Source organism: Aegilops tauschii, chromosome 3, assembly GCF_002575655.3.
Source record: "Aegilops tauschii subsp. strangulata cultivar AL8/78 chromosome 3, Aet v6.0, whole genome shotgun sequence".
NCBI classification, from domain to species: Eukaryota; Viridiplantae; Streptophyta; class Magnoliopsida; order Poales; family Poaceae; genus Aegilops; species Aegilops tauschii.
In genome coordinates, this window is record NC_053037.3 from 71453894 (window position 1) to 71461435 (window position 7542).

At 46.8% G+C, this 7542-nt stretch overlaps 1 long non-coding RNA gene across 1 annotated transcript; it reads right to left on the bottom strand.

The window, feature by feature from the left end:
• Positions 1 to 3750: 3750 nt before the first annotated feature.
• LOC141042274 (uncharacterized) lies at positions 3751 to 7034 on the bottom strand. Its single transcript, XR_012204308.1, has 5 exons — positions 6467 to 7034; positions 6186 to 6255; positions 5335 to 5414; positions 4472 to 4823; positions 3751 to 4348 (listed from the first exon to the last, which is right to left on the bottom strand). It is a non-coding gene; the product is annotated as an uncharacterized lncRNA (long non-coding RNA).
• Between the last annotated feature and the right edge of the window lie 508 nt (positions 7035 to 7542).

The window sequence follows — 7542 nt, forward strand, 5'->3', positions numbered from 1 at the left end:
GTCATGGACGATGCTGAAAACAACAGAAAGAGGACGCAACACATGAAGCACTCTATGAACAACGAATCAAACAGTTCTGGTCCTGGGTTGATGTTAGCTCTAACCTCTTCGCCGTCTATACCCCAGAGCCCGAGTAGCAAGCAAGACCCAAAGAGAGCCAAGAAAAACATAGATGCAGCGGATGAGGATTTGGAGAAAGGTGTCGGTCGTGGCAACATCGTCACTTCTTTGGCGGGCTCCTTCGAGGAGCGCCGCCGAGCCCAATGAATGCGCTATGCTGGAACTACCATGGCGCGGGTAAACCTGCGGCAGTTCAAGAGCTTCGCGAATTCGCGAGGAAGTTTACCCCTACCCTCCTTTGTATCGTTGAGACACAGATAGATGGTCGGAGGGTAGAAGCTATGGCTAGCTCGATAGGCTATGATAATTCCTATGATGTCGATAGTCAGGGAAGGAGTGGTGGAATTGGCTTATTTTGGAACAATGCAATAAAAGTTGAGATTCTCGGTTATTCATGTTATCACCTTGATGTTTCAATTACAGAACAGGGGGAGGACCCATGGAGGATGACGTGTGTCTATGGGGAGGCGCAGACCCATCTTAGACACCAAACGTGGACTGTACTTAAAAATATCAGTACTTTAAATGGCCTTCCATGGTTGTGCATAGGCGACTTCAATGAAGTGTTACGTCCAAGTGAGCATGAAGGTGTAGGAGAACGCAGTAACGCACAAATCCAGGCATTCAGAGACACGGTGGACGTTTGCATGTTGCTTGATCTGGGCTATAAGGGCTGTTTCTGGACGTTTGAGAAGAAAGTGACTGGTGGCTCATTTACTCGATGCCGTCTTGACAGGGCGTTGGTAAATTCAGATTGGTTGGCGAGATTCCCATTAGCCTCTATAACACACGAGGTTGCGGCGTCATCGGACCATATGGCTTTGCTTCTGGACCTTGGAAGAGTTAAGGGCGAAAGGGCAAAGAGGGAGTTTAGATACGAGACCATGTGGGAGACTCACGCGGGCCTAAGAGATATGTTGGTTCAAAGCTGGGAAACCGAAGCTCCCTGCAACTCGGTGGAAGATATACGACGCAAGATCGAGAACCTGGCTAAAGGACTTGACAGATGGAGTAATGACACGTTCGGAAGCGTGAGGAAGGAAATCAAGCATCTAAAGAAAATGCTAGAAGAGCTGCAGTCCGATCCTTTACGGACGGGGCCGTCACATGTTGAACTCAAAATAAATGAACGTCTCATCGAAATGTATCACCGTGAGGAGATAATGTGGCGCCAGAGGGCGAGGATAGATTGGCTAACGTCAGGTGACAAGAACACCAAATTCTTTCATCTACGGGCGAGTTTGAGGAGGAAGAAAAATATGATAAAAGCCTTACATAATTCATTGGGAGCAATTGTAGTAGATCCAGATGAGCTCAAAGCCATGGTAAATAATTTTTACCAAACGTTATATACTTCCGAGGAGGTCCGGGGGATGGATGCAGTGCTTACTCACGTGCCAAGGAAAGTGTCTGAGGAGATGAATGCTATGTTGAATGCAGATTACACTAAGGAAGAGGTGAAAACAACATTGTTCCAAATGTTCCCGACGAAGGCACCGGGGCCAGACGGCTTTCCGGCACAATTTTATCAGCGCCATTGGGATATTTGTGGGGATGATGTAACAAGGGTGGTGTTGAAAATAGTCCATGGAGAAGAGAGCCCAGAAGGTATTAATGACACCGTTCTTGTTCTAATACCGAAGGTAATAAATCCCACCCTCCTTTCCCAGTTTAGGCCCATAAGCTTATGCAACGTATGTATAAAATTGCCTCTAAAGTGGTGGACAATAGACTGAAGCTAGTTCTACCAGACATAATTTCGGCTGAACAGTCTGCTTTTGTTCCGGGGTGGCTTATCACTGATAACATTATATGTGCATATGAGTGCTTGCATTTCATGAAGAGGTCTAAAGCAAAGACTAACAACTATTGTGCTCTCAAATTGGATATGATGAAGGCTTATGACAGATTGGAGTGGCCTTATTTGAGGGCTATTATGATAAAGCTTGGCTTCTCTCATCGATGGATTAATACAGTTATGGGCATGGTCTCTTCAGTGTCCTTTTCTGTTCTTTTTAATGGTGAGAAGCTTGATTCTTTCAGACCAACCAGAGGTATCCGACAGGGAGACCCAATTTCCCCTTACTTATTCTTGATTGCAGCAGAGGGCCTTTCGTGCCTCCTGAAATCCAGTACACAGTCATCAATTGCAGGTATTAAGGTGGCCCCAACTGCCCCAACTATAAACCACCTTTTGTTTGCAGATGACAACCTGTTGCTTTTTAAGGCTAATGTTGAGGGGTCAGTTGCAGTGTCAAACCTGTTGGAAACATATTGTAAGGCTTCTGGGCAACGTATCAATCATGACAAGTCATCCATCTTTTTTAGCCGGGGCTGTCCAAGCTCTATGAGGGAAGCAATAAAAAACTCCTTGCAGGTTCATAATGAGTCCTTAAGTGAGCATTATTTGGGCATGCCAACGGACGTGGGACATTCCAAGAATGAAACGTTCAAGTACTTGAGAGACCGGGTATCAGAGAAGGTAAAAGGCTGGACGAAAAAATTACTCTCTGCTGCCAGTAAAGAAGTTTTGATCAAGGCAGTTGCGCAAGCAATTCCGGTCTACTCTATGTCATGCTTCCGTCTTCCTAGAGGGTTATGTGACAGTATATCTGCCATCATTAGGCAATTTTGGTGGGGGAGCAAGCAAGGCAAACGAAAACCAAACTGGGTGGCTTGGGACACTATGATACAACCAAAACAGTTGGGTGGACTTGGATTCCGTGATTTGGAGATATTCAATCTAGCTCTGCTTGGGAGGCAAGCTTGGAGAATAATGAACGATGAACGCTCTCTTAGTGCTCAGGTTTCGGAAGCTGTTTACTTCCCAAACAATACATTATTGGAGGCAGATTTGGGTCCTCATCCATCTCAGATTTGGCGAGCGCTATTAGATGGAAAGGAGATACTAGCTCAGGGAATCATCAGGAGAATTGGGGATGGGGAGAGCACGGATATATGATTACATAATTGGATCCCTCGAGATAGTTTCAAAAGCCCTATTATATCCTTAGTGCCAAACCCACCACGGCGAGTATCTGATCTTATTGATACTACTACAGCACAATGGAATGAGGAGCTGGTTCGCTCAGTTTTCATCCCGGTTGATGCAAACGAGATTCTAAAAATACCAGTGTGTATGCGTAGGCAGCCGGATTTTTGGGCTTGGCATGAAGAACCAACTGGCTGTTTCACCGTTCGGTCGGCATACCGAATGATATTGCGTACGAAGACAAGTAGAGAGGGATGGTGGAACGAGGCCGAGGGCTCATCGACGGGGCAGAACAGCAGGTTTTGGAGCACTATATGGCATATCCAGGTACCCTCAAAACTTCGTATGTTCCTTTGGAGACTTGCCAGACATTCTATGCCCAGCGGAGAAGTGCTTCATCATCGCCATATGGCCGAAACAGACACTTGCTGCTTGTGTGGAGCTAGGGATACATGGAGACACGCAATTCTCTCTTGCGCTCTCTCAAGAAGCGTATGGGCTCTCACACCAGAGGAGTTGGTCGAGAAAATCATCACACACCAAGAGGAAGACGCTAAGGACTGGTTATTTGCTCTACATGAAATGCTAGATGCGCATGATTTTATCCGTGTTGTGGTAACCATGTGGGCAATCTGGGCTACACGAAGAAAGGCAATTCATAAGGATATATTTCAATCTCCACACGCTACAACGGCTTTCATTAATAAGTTTCTGTCAGAGTTGGAGTTAGTTAACAAAAGAGAGAGGCAAGTGGTACCAAGTAGAGTCATGCGGAGTGCAACATGGGTGCCCCCAATCCAAGGTTGTGTCAAGATCAATGTTGACGGGGCAGTGGCCGTGAGAAGGAAGCATGGTTCGGTGGGAGCAATCTGCAGAGATCAACAGGGCAAAGCCAGGCTTCGGCCATTGTTTTCAAACATATCACAGAGCCTCAAACGCTGGAAGCCCTAGCTATAAGGGAAGCTCTCTCGTTGGCGGATGATCTATATGCACGAGATATACAGGTTGCCTCGGATTGCAAGGTGGTTGTCGACGAGTTGCATCATGGCAAGCTAGCTACTTATGGAGCTGTCCTTTGGGAGATATTGGAACACTCTTCTAGTTTTTTATCTTGCAAGATAGGTCATGAATTTAGGAGCTCAAACTATGAAGCTCACAATCTAGCGAAACATTCTCTCTCCCTCGCGGTTGACCGCCATTTGTGGTTAGGCCAGCCGGGTGATCTTCATTTCGTCCCTGTAAACATTGTGACGGGTTAATAAAGTTTCGCGAGATTGTCTCAAAAAGAAAAAACTACAGAAAAATAGCCACAATTATGGCAATTGATACGTCCGCCTCACAACAAACAGCTAAACTTACGGGAATCAACTCGATCTTCCTGCCTTTGCCCACCCAGACGTACGTCGCAGCCGCCCAGCCTGTCCTGCGCCATCGCCGCCATGCGCAGCGGATGACGCCCGCGCCGACGAGCTTCTAGCCAACGCAGGTTCGCCACCATGTGCAGATTATCCTCTTGTGCAGTTTGTGACCAGTTCCATCCCAGTTAATCTCGATGTCTTTCTTCGATGTCGCCGTTCAAACGCACATTGCAGTGAGACGTCGGCGCTGCCAAGCCACTGTTGCGCCTTCGCCGTCCAGCAAGTGTTGGCCATCGCTGCCTTCCGCAGCCGACGACGTCGGTGCCAACCAAGTCCTCAGCCAACGCACCTGCCTGCACAAGGGAAATTCTATTTAACAAATATGTGTGTACTTCATTGCTTCCCTAATCCCCGTCAAATTTGCATCTTTATAACAATGTTCTTCACTGTTTTGCATATTTACAACAGTGTGCTGATCAATGCATAATTTTTGGGCAAACCATAATAGATCATGAATTTAATGGTGCATCAAACTGGACCCTCCATCATATTGTTTTAACAGTATAGTATTCGAATCTGTATGACTGAATGAATAAAACCCTGCATGATCTATTTGTAACCCAGTCCAAGAGAGGGGAGAAGAAAGTCCCAGTCCAAGAATATGAAACCAACTCATTTGTTTTAACAATATAGTATTCAAATTTGTTTTAACATTCAGGCTCTATGGACGAATCTGTGTCGACTTGGCATGTAAATGAACCTATTCAGGACATAGTCAAACTTAGCATGTAAATGATGTATTAAGGACATAGTCATTCTCTTTTTGATAGTTCTTGGAGGGTTTTGGTCAAGGAAGTGAAATACCTGGACTGGGTTTTTCTTCTCCACTCTTAAGTTCCCCATGATGTGCATTTTGTTCCCGGGCAAGATTGCTTGTAGAACATCTGAAAAGGATAGACTAACGTCTCTCAGGAAAATATGGTGGTAACTGAAACAAGGCAGTGTTCAAATGATCCGAACAATAAAGTCATGATTTTCAGCACACTAAAAAGGCAACAACAGGTTTATGACTGAAACAAGTGTAAATCCTAGAAGACCAGGACCTCTGTTATCTAAATAGAAGAAGAAAAGGGCCATAAGAGCCCTTCCGCGCATATGTTGCACCGGTCACATTATCCAATAATGCATCTAACAATGAGCCTTCTGGAAACTTGATGGTGTTTAGGAAATTATACAGTGTTACAAGCCGAACGATGTAAGAATGCTCAGTGCAGCTCGGAGATAACTAACAGTAAGCTGCAATTGTTCATGCCGTTTTTAACTACAAAAACAGTCATCAGGTAAATAGCAACACTCATCAGGCACGGGAATTAATCGCGAAGACCTCACTGCTATGGTTAGTTATTAGCCCCACTGCCTCATCTTTTGATAAGACGATTTATGTTGTTTTTTGCTTGTGATGCTAATGCTTTGTTGCTTTGTCATTTATTCATGCAACAACTGAAAGTACTGAAAAATGTATTCCAATTTGCATCGCTTCACATGGAACTAATATCTGATAAGTGGAAGGACCTAACCATCACAACATGGCCAAGGGAAGAGTGTATTTAGAGCAGATTGCAGACATATGGGTACACCTTCCTACCTCTGTTTTTTGTATGTCCCCATTAATCGTATTACAAAGGAAGTGTCTGCAATTAAGAATAGTGTAGTACCAAATGAGAGTAGATGACATCATAGTTAAGGGTCTTCGTCATCAGGAGACTACTCATCCATCATGTCAACCTACAATAGCAAAGCACGTCTCCAAGTTGTTTTAGCAGACTTTGAACAAACACATTAAATTTAACAAAGTAGACAATTTGATGATAGCTAATTCTCTCAAGCAATTATTTCAGTCAAAGTTCAGTATGCACACAACTATGTTCAGTTCACGCAAGATTTAGACAAAAGCAGTCACATATACTTATCCTAATGGGGATCTCGGATTCCTCACCGTCTACGAAGTACGCTGAGCAGGGGGTACCCATGGACGGACGCGGCGGCGCTCATTGTTGCTGGGACGGCGCGAAGTAGGAGGCATCGATGGCCTCCTCCAGCCGCAGTCGAGGTGGGGAGCCTCTGCCGGATCCCTCCAAGGCTGCCCGGTGGTCGGTGCCGACGATCCGTTGGAGGCAAAGCTCATCCATGGCGGCCGGAGCGGAGCTGTGGCTGCGGACTAGGCTGGTGGCGGCGAACGGGTTCGTCGCGGGGCTGGAGAGCGATGGGGAAAAGGGAAGCGAGGTGGAAGCCGTAGACGGCAAATCCGGGCTGCGTGAAGAGAGGTAAGGGCGGCTGCCATGGACCGGCGCACCGGCAGGAGGGGGTGGGGGGGGGGGGGGGGGGGGGGGGAGGCATTAGATGATCAGCGGCTGGGGAAGGGCGGCCGCCATGGACCAAGCAGGGGTGGGTGTTCGTCTCGCCGCCGGTGGGGATGCAGTGGAAGAGGGGCGGTCGTGTTCTGTGAGGAAGAGAGGAGCTTATCCACCTGTGTCTGTAGTGAGGGAGTGGACTGTGGAGTGTTTGCTCCGATTGTCCAATTTCTTTGTTTTTTTAAGGCAAGTGTTTACAAATCTGGTTCGGTCATATATCAATGGTTGATCTTCAGGCTAACTCCAACGCACAACCCCAAAGAGACGTCCGTTTTGTCCGAATATTCGTCCGTCTAAGGTGGCAACGGGGTTGTGTCCGTCCAAATTTGTGTTTGCGCCGGCCGGGCACCCAACGCGGGACGCATCCCAAACGGACAGCTCGGGCCCACAACTCACGCAGCACACGCAGCCGCGACGCGCAGCGGAGGTCGTCGCGCCGCGCCGCCCGCAGTCGCATCGTCGTCGCTGGCGGCCATGATAACTCACAGGAATAGGGGATCGCAACAGTTTTCGAGGGTAGAGTATTAAACCCAAATTTATTGATTCGACACAAGGGGAGCCAAAAAATATTTTCAAGTATTAGCAGCTGAGTTGTCAATTCAACCACACCTGAAAGACTTAATATCTGCAGCAAAGTGTTTAGTAGCAAAGTAGTATGGAA